Source organism: Branchiostoma belcheri, unplaced genomic scaffold (genome assembly GCF_001625305.1).
Source record: "Branchiostoma belcheri isolate BF01 breed outbred unplaced genomic scaffold, Haploidv18h27 scaffold23, whole genome shotgun sequence".
Classification (NCBI taxonomy): Eukaryota; Metazoa; Chordata; class Leptocardii; order Amphioxiformes; family Branchiostomatidae; genus Branchiostoma; species Branchiostoma belcheri.
In genome coordinates, this window is record NW_017803824.1 from 381440 (window position 1) to 392283 (window position 10844).

The 10844-nt window shown below is 43.4% G+C and overlaps 1 pseudogene; it reads left to right on the forward strand.

Annotated features, from left to right (window-relative positions):
* On the forward strand, window positions 1-9113 carry LOC109470535 (annotated as a pseudogene).
* The last annotated feature ends 1731 nt before the right edge of the window (window positions 9114-10844 follow it).

Sequence of the window (10844 nt, forward strand, 5' to 3'; positions counted from 1 at the left end):
ACGAAGTTTTGCTGACGTGGATTAAGAAACAGGCAAAGCTCTACCACCCAGGCAGGTTCACAGCTGTGGAGTCTCACACATCCAGGTGAGATTTAGACAAGTCTGTTTGTCATGTCATGAGAGTTGACAGAAGATACAGGTATTGGGTTTGATACGAGATTCAGCCTGTTGCTTTCCAAATTTTGTTTCCATGTTTCACAAAAATTTCACATGACTTGTTTAGCACAATATGTTTACCCATTATTTGTCCCTGCTACATAGCTGACTAAATAGGAGGAGCCTGATTGGAGTCAATAACCAAATGGTTAAAGGTGTAACACATAAGTTAATAAGTTACTAAGTCATTAAACAGATTACGTAGGCATGACTCGGTGGGAAGTCCCAGCTGTGGCGCAGTAAAAAATCCCACCTGAGTCAGGGGAAAACACAAAGTTTTGCTGACACAGACGGAAACAGACAAAACTCTACCACAAAGGCAGGTTCACAGCTGTAGAGTTCCACACATCCAGGTGAGATTTAGACAAGTCCGTTTGTCATGAGCGGTGACAGAATCTACATGTATTAGGTTTGATACGAGATTTAGCCTGTTTCTTTCCAAATTGTGTTTTCATGTTTCACAAAAATTTTACGGACTTGTTTAGCTCAAAATGTTCGCCCTATATTTGTCCCAGCTAAATACTTGACTAAGTAGGAGGAGCCTGATAGGAGCCAATAACTAAATGGCTAAAGGTGTAATATATATAAGTTAATAAGTTACTAAGTCATTAAACAGGTTACGTAGGCATGACTCAGTGGAAAGTCCCAGCTGTGGCGCAGTAAAAAATCCCGCCTAAGTCAGAGGGAAACACAAACGTTTTGCTGACATAGACGGAAACAGACAAAACTCTACCACCCAGGCAGGCTCACAGCTGTGGAGTCTCAGACATCCAGGTGAGATTTAGACAAGTCTGTTTGTCATGAGCGGTGACAGAATCTACATGTATTAGGTTTGATACAAGATTTAGCCTGTTGATTTCCAAATTTTGTTTTCCATGTTTCACAAAAATTTCACATGACTTGTTTAGCTAAAAATGTTGGCCCTTTATTTGACCCTGCTAAATACCTGACTAAGTAGGAGGAACCTGATAGGAGCCAATAACCAAATGGTTAAAGGTGTAAGTTAAACATAGAAGTTAATAAGTCACTAAGTTATTAAACAGTTGACGTAGGCATGACTCAGTGGAAAGTCCCAGCAGTGGTGCAGTAAAAAATCCCAACAGAGTCAGGGGGAAACACACAAACATTTCGCTGACACAGACGGAAACATACTCTACTACCCAGGCAGGCTCACAGCTATGGAGTCTCACACATCCAGGTGAGATTTAGACAAGTTTGTCATGAGAGTTGATAGAAGCTACAGGTGTTGGGTTTGATACGAGATTTAGCGCCTGTTGATTTCCAAATTTTTTTCTATGTTTTACAAAAAAATCGCAGACTTGTTTAGCTTAATATATTTGCCCTTTATATGTCCCTGCTACATACCTGACGAAATAGGAGGAGCCTGATAGGAGCCGATAACCAAATCGTTACAGCTGTAACATAGAAGTTAATAAGTTACTAAGTCATTAAACAGATTACGTAGGCACGACTCAGTGGAAAGTCCCGGCTGTGGCGCAGTAAAAAATCCCGCCTAAGTCAGGGGGAAACACAAACGTTTTGCTCACAGCTGTAGAGTTCCACACATCCAGGTGAGATTTAGAGAAGTCTGTCTAAAGAGGTGACAGGAGCTAGATGTATTAGGTTTAATACGCGATTTAGCCTGTGGCCTAGACTATATGTTGAAACATGTACAAGGGTACCGACATTTCTACATGTATGTGTGCGACTCTCTTGCATTATGTGCTTTATACAACCGTCACATTTCAGGTCATTGCATTTACAAGAGAGAAAATCTGTCACTATATGACACAAAGAACGAAGGCTGTGTACTATGTTTCGCGTAGAAGAATGGGATATTCATTTAGATTTACAATGTACTTTGGACTCTATGCTAGCAAATGAATGTAATTTATCAGGACTATTTCTTCCAACTTGGTATCCGGGAGGCCTGTTTTAATTCACCTTGACAGAAATTTTATGATATAATTGCCATCATACATGCAGCTAAAATAATAAAGTACAGTGATATCTATCTCCTTTTTTAAAAGGTTGCTAATTGGAATGAAAACCATACAATGTCTGAAATCAAGATGACCAGCCTGGTTAAGAAGCTACAGAACTTGGAGTTGTCCCTAAAAAGTCATCGTAGCCAAGAAGTCAGTTATGCACGGGCACTGAGAGAAGCCATCATTAGCACGGATGGCTTTATGGAGGCAGAAGTCCTGAAAAGGCTTGGAGACCTGCATCTTCAGAAAGGCAAGCTCAATAAAGATTCGGCAGAGTTTGACAAGGTTGCTGCCCTGTATGCTGCTGCCCTACTGTGCTGCAAAGATCCAGACATGCGAGAGACGCTAGAACATCGCATCTGCTACATGGAGAAACTCTCCAGACAACTGCTGCAGGGGTACAGTCCACAGCTGTCAGAAGACTACTGGGGTAAGGCTGACAATCATGTCTTAAGGGTGGCACAGATTTGTCACAAGCTGGACAGAAGTGTCAAAAACTGCTATGAACAGACTTACACATCAATGTTAGTGACTGCAATTGGGAACAGCGATGTGTTCTTGGAGCTTGAGGTTCTGAAATCACTTGGAGATTTCTACCTCAAGGAAGGCAAGAAAACCTCTGACATATCCCAGTTCTCCAAGGCACACGCCATGTACAAGAAAGCCCTGACAAGATGCGCAGATCCTGAGACAAAACAGACTCTGCACCATAGGATTTTGTACTTGGAGAAGACCAAGGAAGCTGCAGCACAGGTGAGTGGTTTTACTTGATATTACTGATGTCATATTTCTGATCTGGTTTTCTGCCAGGCCATTTTCATGATCATGATATCATAATATTATAGATTATAAACAATGTAAACAACTAATTATCACCATATGCATGCAGCAGTTGTCCTCTAGAAAGTCAAGACCAAGAGAGAAAAAGCGGTGCAAGGTGGGGAACGTCACAGGGATATCAAGGATACCAAGGTGGGGAAACAAAGTTTTCTTAAACTTAAGTTTGCAACTGTTTTAATGTTACATGACAAAACTACTGTGCCAAGTATAACTATAATAGATATTCATTTGTTTTGATGCAGCAAAGCAAAAGAAACAACAAAAGCCAGTGTTCCAACAACTGGAAATACTGGAGAAGAAGACACAGACAGGTGAGTATGATCTACATTGTACAGTCTCCTATTTGCATGACTAATAATATGATAAACACAAAGGAAACATTTTCTACACATGTATGGATCCAGGGGTACTAACTACTCTGAAGTACACAATTTACATTCAACATTGTGCCTTGATTTCAAAATGGTAGGGTTATCATGTTTATATGGGCATTGCTTGACCAATCCACAATTACAATATAACACAATGTCTGTCTTTTATTTCAAGACTGCAAAAGGAGCACCTCAAGAAAGGTGAAACATCCCTTGCCATCTCAGACCTGGACTCAGCAGAGCGGCACTTTGCAGCAGCACTTAAGATGGTACATGTGAGAGGTAAGGCTATACTGTCAGATACAATAAGCAAATAGAAAGAGGAGTCTTTAAAGTAGAGGGACTGTAAACCAGTAAAATATAATATGCATCACATCATAACTTGTAATGTACATATTAGGCATAGTTCATGTTTATGGCGGGTACAAAAAGGATGAGACGACATATATTTATCCAACATTGGGTACAATCTTCCAGACCCCACTGCCCAGCAGTACCAGAGAGAGGTGGAGCCCCTGTGCAAGTTGGGTGATGTCTACAGTAAGCGAGGTCAGCAGACAGGAGACGGGGGAGACTTTGTCAAAGCAGTTGCACTGTACAATGCAGCAATAGCAAGGTCAAATAATGATATCTTTACACATAACATTATAACAAAGGCTAAAGAAGTAGAAACATCATTTCTAAAATGTACATGTGTTGTAGACATTCATCGTAATATGAGCCTAGATGACACAAAGAAACACAAGGAACAGCTGAAGGAGATGCGGGACCAGATCAAGCTGGAGATGGAAAACATTGACCAACAACTGAATCCCTACATACATGATGAAGATGACCCATGTGTCCAAGAGATAGAGGGAAAACGAGCTCAGGCAGTCAGACAGTTGTTTGAGAAAATTGCACAACAAAGGAAGGATTTTATCCTTCTGCTTGTAGAAGAGTGTATTGGGTTAATAGGCCCCACTCCCTGTAAGTATGCCATGATAGGTTTGGGTTCACAGGCCACAGCACTGGTAACTCCATACTCAGACCTGGAGTTTGTCATTTTGGTAGAGGAAGAAAGTGAAGAATGTCTTGTGTATTTCCGCAACCTCACCCACTATCTACATCTCAAGGTGGTCAATCTTGGAGAAACCATTCTCCCAGCAGTGGGAATAAAGTCTATCAATGACTTCTACTCAGATGATCCACTGGACAACTGGTTCTATGACTCTGTTACACCACGTGGGTTTGCATTTGATGGTTCCATGCCAAAAGCAAGCAAGACTCCACTGGGCAGACAAAGAACTATGAACGAACCCCCCAGTGAACTCATATGCACCCCAGAGAACATGGCTGCAATTCTACAAAAGGATGCCACATTATACCTGAAAGAAGGATACCACCTTGCCACTATCTTACGAAATCCATGCCTGATAGCAGGGGACCAGGATTTGATTGACACATACATAGTCATCACAGTGAAGATACTGAAAGCTAATGGAGGTAAAATGGCCCAACAACTGGCACAAGAGACTCTGAAGGAAAACAGTGAAAGCTACAATGAGTCAATAACAATTACAGCAAGGCTGATTGATGTAAAGAAAGAACTCTATCGCTTCCCAGCTATAACAGTGGACTGCATGGCGCTGTATTCAAGCATCATACCTACTACAGTTTGGGAGACAATAGAAGACCTGGAAAGCCAACAAGTGATTAGTGCCAACAATGCACATCACATGACAGTGCTTACCAGCATCTCAGCAGAACTCAGGCTCAGAACATACATTGCAAATGGAGGACAGAAGGAAAACTTGTCAGCTATGGCGTCAATGGAAACAGTACTAAAGGAAAAGAACATGAACGATGAAGTACAAACAAATGTACTGAATCCAGTTTTCCATGTATCAAATGAAAAGCAGCTTTTCAGATACTATTACACAGCAGTCCCTCTGAAGAGGGATTTGTCAAAAGTTTTAAGAAAGAAAACAATTCTTAATTCCTTGTCTGATTTATATGATGATTCTCCCAAAGTGCGTGCAATAATGTTCTCAGGGGTATGCAGATATAGGTCGGCTATTAGCTGCTATCAAGCAGCCCTGAAGAATGCTAAAGACACTGGCAGAATAGAATTGCTCATCAGAGTAGGAAATGCTTGCCACATGGTAGCCGATAACCGAAAAGCAATTAGTTATCATCAACAGGCACTGCAGATGAGCAGGAGTATCTATGGTCAGAGTACACCACATCCTTACATTTCCGAGTCAATCAACAACCTGGGGTCAGCCTGGAACGACCTGGGTGAGCACAAGAAAGCACTCAGCTACTATGAACAGGCACTGCGGATGAGGAGGAGTATCTATGGTCAGAGTACACCACATCCTGACATTGCCACCTCACTCAACAACCTGGGGTCAGTCTGGCATGATCTGGGTGATCACAGGAAAGCAATTAGCTACTGTGATCAGGCACTGCAGATGGAAAGGAGTATCTATGGTCAGAGTACACCACATTCTCACATTGCTACCTCACTTAACAACATGGGGTCTGCCTGGAACCAGTTGGGTGATTACAGGAAAGAAATCAGCTACCATAAACAAGCACTGCAGATGAGGAGGAGTATCTATGGTCAGAGTACACCACATCCTGACATTGCCAGCTCACTTAACAACTTGGGGTCAGCCTGGAAACAGCTGGGTGATCACAGAAAAGCAGTCAGCTACTATGAACAAGCACTACAGATGATCAGGAGTATCTATGGTCAGAGTACACCACATCCTGACATTGCCACCTCACTTAACAACCTGGGTGGAGCCTGGGAACAGCTGGGTGATCACAGGAAAGCAATCAGCAACTATGAACAGGCACTGCAGATGAACAGGAGTATCTATGGTCAGAGTGCACCACATCCTCACATCGCGAGAACACTTAACAACATGGGGTTAGCCTGGTACCAGCTGGGTGATCATAGGAAAGCAATCAGCTACTATGAACAGGCACTGCAGATGTACAGGAGTATCTATGGTCAGAGTACACCACATCCTCACATTGCCATCTCACTTAACAACCTGGGGGGAGCCTGGGAACAGCTGGGTGATCACAGGAAAGCAATCAGCAACTACGAACAGGCACTGCAGATGAACAGGAGTATCTATGGTCAGAGTGCACCACATCCTCACATCGCCAGAACACTTAACAACATGGGGTCAGCCTGGTCCCAGCTGGGTGATCACAGGAAAGCGATCAGCTACTATGAACAGGCACTGCAGATGGAGAGGAGTATCTATGGTCAAAGTGCACCACATCCTGACATTGCCACCTCACTTAGCAACCTGGGGTCAGCCTGGAAACACCTGGGTGATCACAGGAAAGCAATCAGCTACTATGAACAGGCACTGCAGATGTACAGGAGTATCTATGGTCAGAGTACACCACATCCCCACATTGCCACCTCACTTAGCAACCTGGGGGGAGCCTGGCACGATCTGGGTGATCACAGGAAAGCAATCAGCTACTATGACCAGGCACTGCAGATGGGAAAAGGTATCTATGGTCAGAGTACACCACATCCTCACATTGCCACCTCACTCAACAACCTGGGGTTAGCCTGGCACCACCTGGGTGATCACAGGAAAACAATAAGCTACTATGAACAGGCACTGCAGATGAAGAGGAGTATCTATGGTCAGAGTACACCACATCCTGACATTGCCACCTCACTTAACAACCTGGGGGGAGCCTGGCACCTGCTGGGTGATTACAGGAAGGCAATCAGCTACTATGAACAGGCACTGCAGATGGAGAGGAGTATCTATGGTCAGAGTACACCACATCCTGATATTGCCGCATCACTTAACAACCTGGGGGGAGCCTGGCACAAGTTGGGTGATCACAGGAAAGCAATCAGCTACGGTGAACAAGCACTGGGGATGAGGAGGAGTATCTATGGTCAGAGTACACCACATCCTGACATTGCCGCCTCACTCAACAATCTGGGGAGAACCTGGCTTGATCTGGGTGATCACAGGAAAGCAGTCAGCTACTATAAACAGGCACTGCATATGTACAGGAGTATCTATGGTCAGAGTACACCACATCCTCACATTACCACCTTACTTGGCAACCTGGGGGGGGCCTGGCACCAGCTGGGTAATCACAGGAAAGCAATCAGCTACTATGAACAGGAACTGCAGATGAAAAGGAGTATCTATGGTCAGAGTACACCACATCCTGACATTGCCACCTCACTCGACAACCTGGGGTCAGCCTGGCACCAGCTGGGTGATCACAGGAAAGCAATCAGCTACCATGAACAGGCACTGAAGATGTACAGGAGTATCTATAGTCAGAGTACACCACATCCTGACATTGCCACCTCACTCAACAACCTGGGGTTTGTCTGGTACCAGCTGGGTGATCACAGGAAAGCAATCAGCTACCATGAACAGGCACTGCAGATGAGGAGGAGTACCTATGGTCAGAGTACACCACATCCTCACATTGCCAGCTCACTCAACAACCTGGGGTCAGCCTGGAATGGTCTTGGTGATTACAGAAAGGCAATCAGCTACTATGAACAGGCACTGCGGACGAACAGGAGTATCTATGGTCAGAGTACACCACATCCTGACATTGCCGCCTCACTTAACAACCTGGGGTCAGCCTGGAACCAGCTGGGTGATCACAGGAAAGCAATGAGCTACCATGAACAGGCACTGCAGATGAACAGGAGTACCTATGGTCAGAGTACACCACATCCTCACATTGCCAGCTCACTCAACAACCTGGGGTCAGCCTTGAATGGTCTTGGAGATTAAAGGCAATCAGCTACTATGAACAGGCACTGCGGACGAACAGGAGTATCTATGGTCAGAGTACACCACATCCTGACATTGCCGCCTCACTTAACAACCTGGGGTCAGCCTGGAACCAGCTGGGTGATCACAGGAAAGCATGCAGCTACCATGAACAGGCACTGCAGATGAGGAGGAGTATCTATGGTCAGAGTACACCACATCCTCACATTGCCACCTCACTCAACAACCTGGGGGCAGCCTGGAAACAGCTGGGTATTCACAGAAAAGCAATCAGCTACCGTGAACAGGCACTGCAGATGTGGAGGAGTATCTATGGTCAGAGTACACCACATCCTCACATTGCCAGCTCACTCAACAACCTGGGGTCAGCCTGGAATGGTCTTGGAGATTAAAGGCAATCAGCTACTATGAACAGGCACTGCGGACGAACAGGAGTATCTATGGTCAGAGTACACCACATCCTCACATTGCCACCTCACTTAACAACCTGGAGACAGCCTGGTACAACCTGGGTGATCACAGGAAGGCAATCAGTCTCTGCCAACAAGCCTTGACTATGGCTCAGTAGGTTTACAGCCAAGACAAAAGTCATCCATTGAATGTTTCATTGAAACATATATTACAAGATTCACATTCCCGACATTGCCACCTTATTTAACAGCCTGGGGTCAGCCTGGTATAATATGGGTGACCACAGAATAGCAACCAACTACTATGAACAGGCACTGCAGATGGAGAGGAGTTACTGTATCATTCAGCAATGACCTGATATTTAATTCCTTCAAGCTGAACACTGAAAAAGAATGAATCCACACAGACATCTTGGACCCTGATACAAATCTTTACAGTAACATCAGATGTCAAACCTATGGAGTCTACCCCTACAAAAAGAGCCATACTGTCAGGAATCCCTTACCTGTGTAAGCACAGCGGTGCTACTGTCTTCCCCACAGGAGTCGTAGATCATCTTGGCCAGTTCCTCGGGGGGGGAGGGGGTGAGTGATGGTCCTCTCCCTTGGCTGGGGGGGGGGGCTACTGACAACTGCTTCTGTCGCACTCACTAATAAGTCCATGGAAGCTGTGGGAGGGGAGAAATAAAGTCAAACCTACTGATGACCCACTAAATCATTTTGAATATCTTGCATCTTAGTACTCAAGGTACAATGTAAAAAGTAACATGCCATAACTCCTAAGGTGTCACCACACGTTTTCACTTCATGACATGAGAACAGGTACTAATTTATACACTAAATTATCTATTATGAAATGTCATAATTCTAATATCTCACTATGAAGTGTACAGACCAAAGTGGAGTGCACTTAAGCTAAAGATTGTAGCTTCAGTTTGTATCCTCTTGTTTGTATGTATAGTAAATGTTGTAGTAGACCTTAGGAAGGAAAGTTGCTGTACTTTTATTGTGTCAATTTTTTATTGTTTAACCTGTTCAATTTCAATTGATAGATTAGTACAAACTTAACTGAAGATGTTCATGTACTGTGCAATCAAACAATTGTTCTACATCAAATTTATTATTAATCATTTAGTTTATAACTTGTCATTTCTATAAAACACCCACAAGTGCAATATGTAGAACTGGATCCACTGGATTGTTCTGATGTCTTTCAAGATTGTTTGATGTATTGAATGAAAAATCAGTTTTCAAAATTGAATCATGCTATACCTCTTCCATGTACAACAGATTGACATGCAAAACATTTGGCAACTCTAATACATGTTGTGTATTCTCAAACTTTGTGTAACAAATGATAAATTATTAATAATTGTGTTTCGGGTTTTATCCAGGCCTGTTACTTATTAAAGAATGGAAATTGATTAAAGAATGAATAAATAATCGAATGAATGAATAAATCGTTAATTGAATGAATGAATTGAGTGAGTGAGTGAATCATGCAATAAAAAGGCCAACTTCTAGCACAAGCCTACGTGTCTAAGAGAGCCACAAGCCTAATAGAGAGATAACATGCCAGGGGAGTAAACTGTTCTTTCCAACGGAGCAACTCCCCTGGCATGTTCTCTCTCTCTCTATTTGGCCAATTTCTACCTCTTTGCAGCCGCCTCCCGAAGCCTGGTAGACAGGGAGACTTATGTTTGATTTACTCACTATGTATCAATCAAATGCATGGATTTGGTGAAGAAAGTACTGTAGAATTAAGTGAACATTGGGGTACGTTGTGTAATAAGAACTGAAGTTCAGAATATTACTAATTTGATGGGTTTCTACTGAAAAGCAGAACCACCAAATGACATGCCTGGGGAGTAAATTGTACTCTCTGGCAGCCAACTTCCCTGTCATGTTACACATGTATCTCCTGAAGCCTAGTTTTCCCCAACGCCTCCTAGCGGTAACTATTATAATTGCCCCGATATTGTAAGGCATGCGCAGAGTTGGAGGTACGTTGACACCCCTTGAGAGCTTATCAAGCTCCGGTCTTTTCAAGCTTGTTTCAAATTTCGAGTCAGATGATACCCTCATAAATGCGACCTACCTTAATCTAACAAGAAATGCATTAATGTATAGACGATGCAGGGTACCTCATAAGAAGATTAATCTCCAAGCAGATCTTTCGGTGGGGGAAGACAGTATCAAATTGGCCAGTCTGTAACCATTTCCCACCAAAGGTGGACAATTTGATATAACATCTGTGTCCATAATATCACCATAGTCCATAAT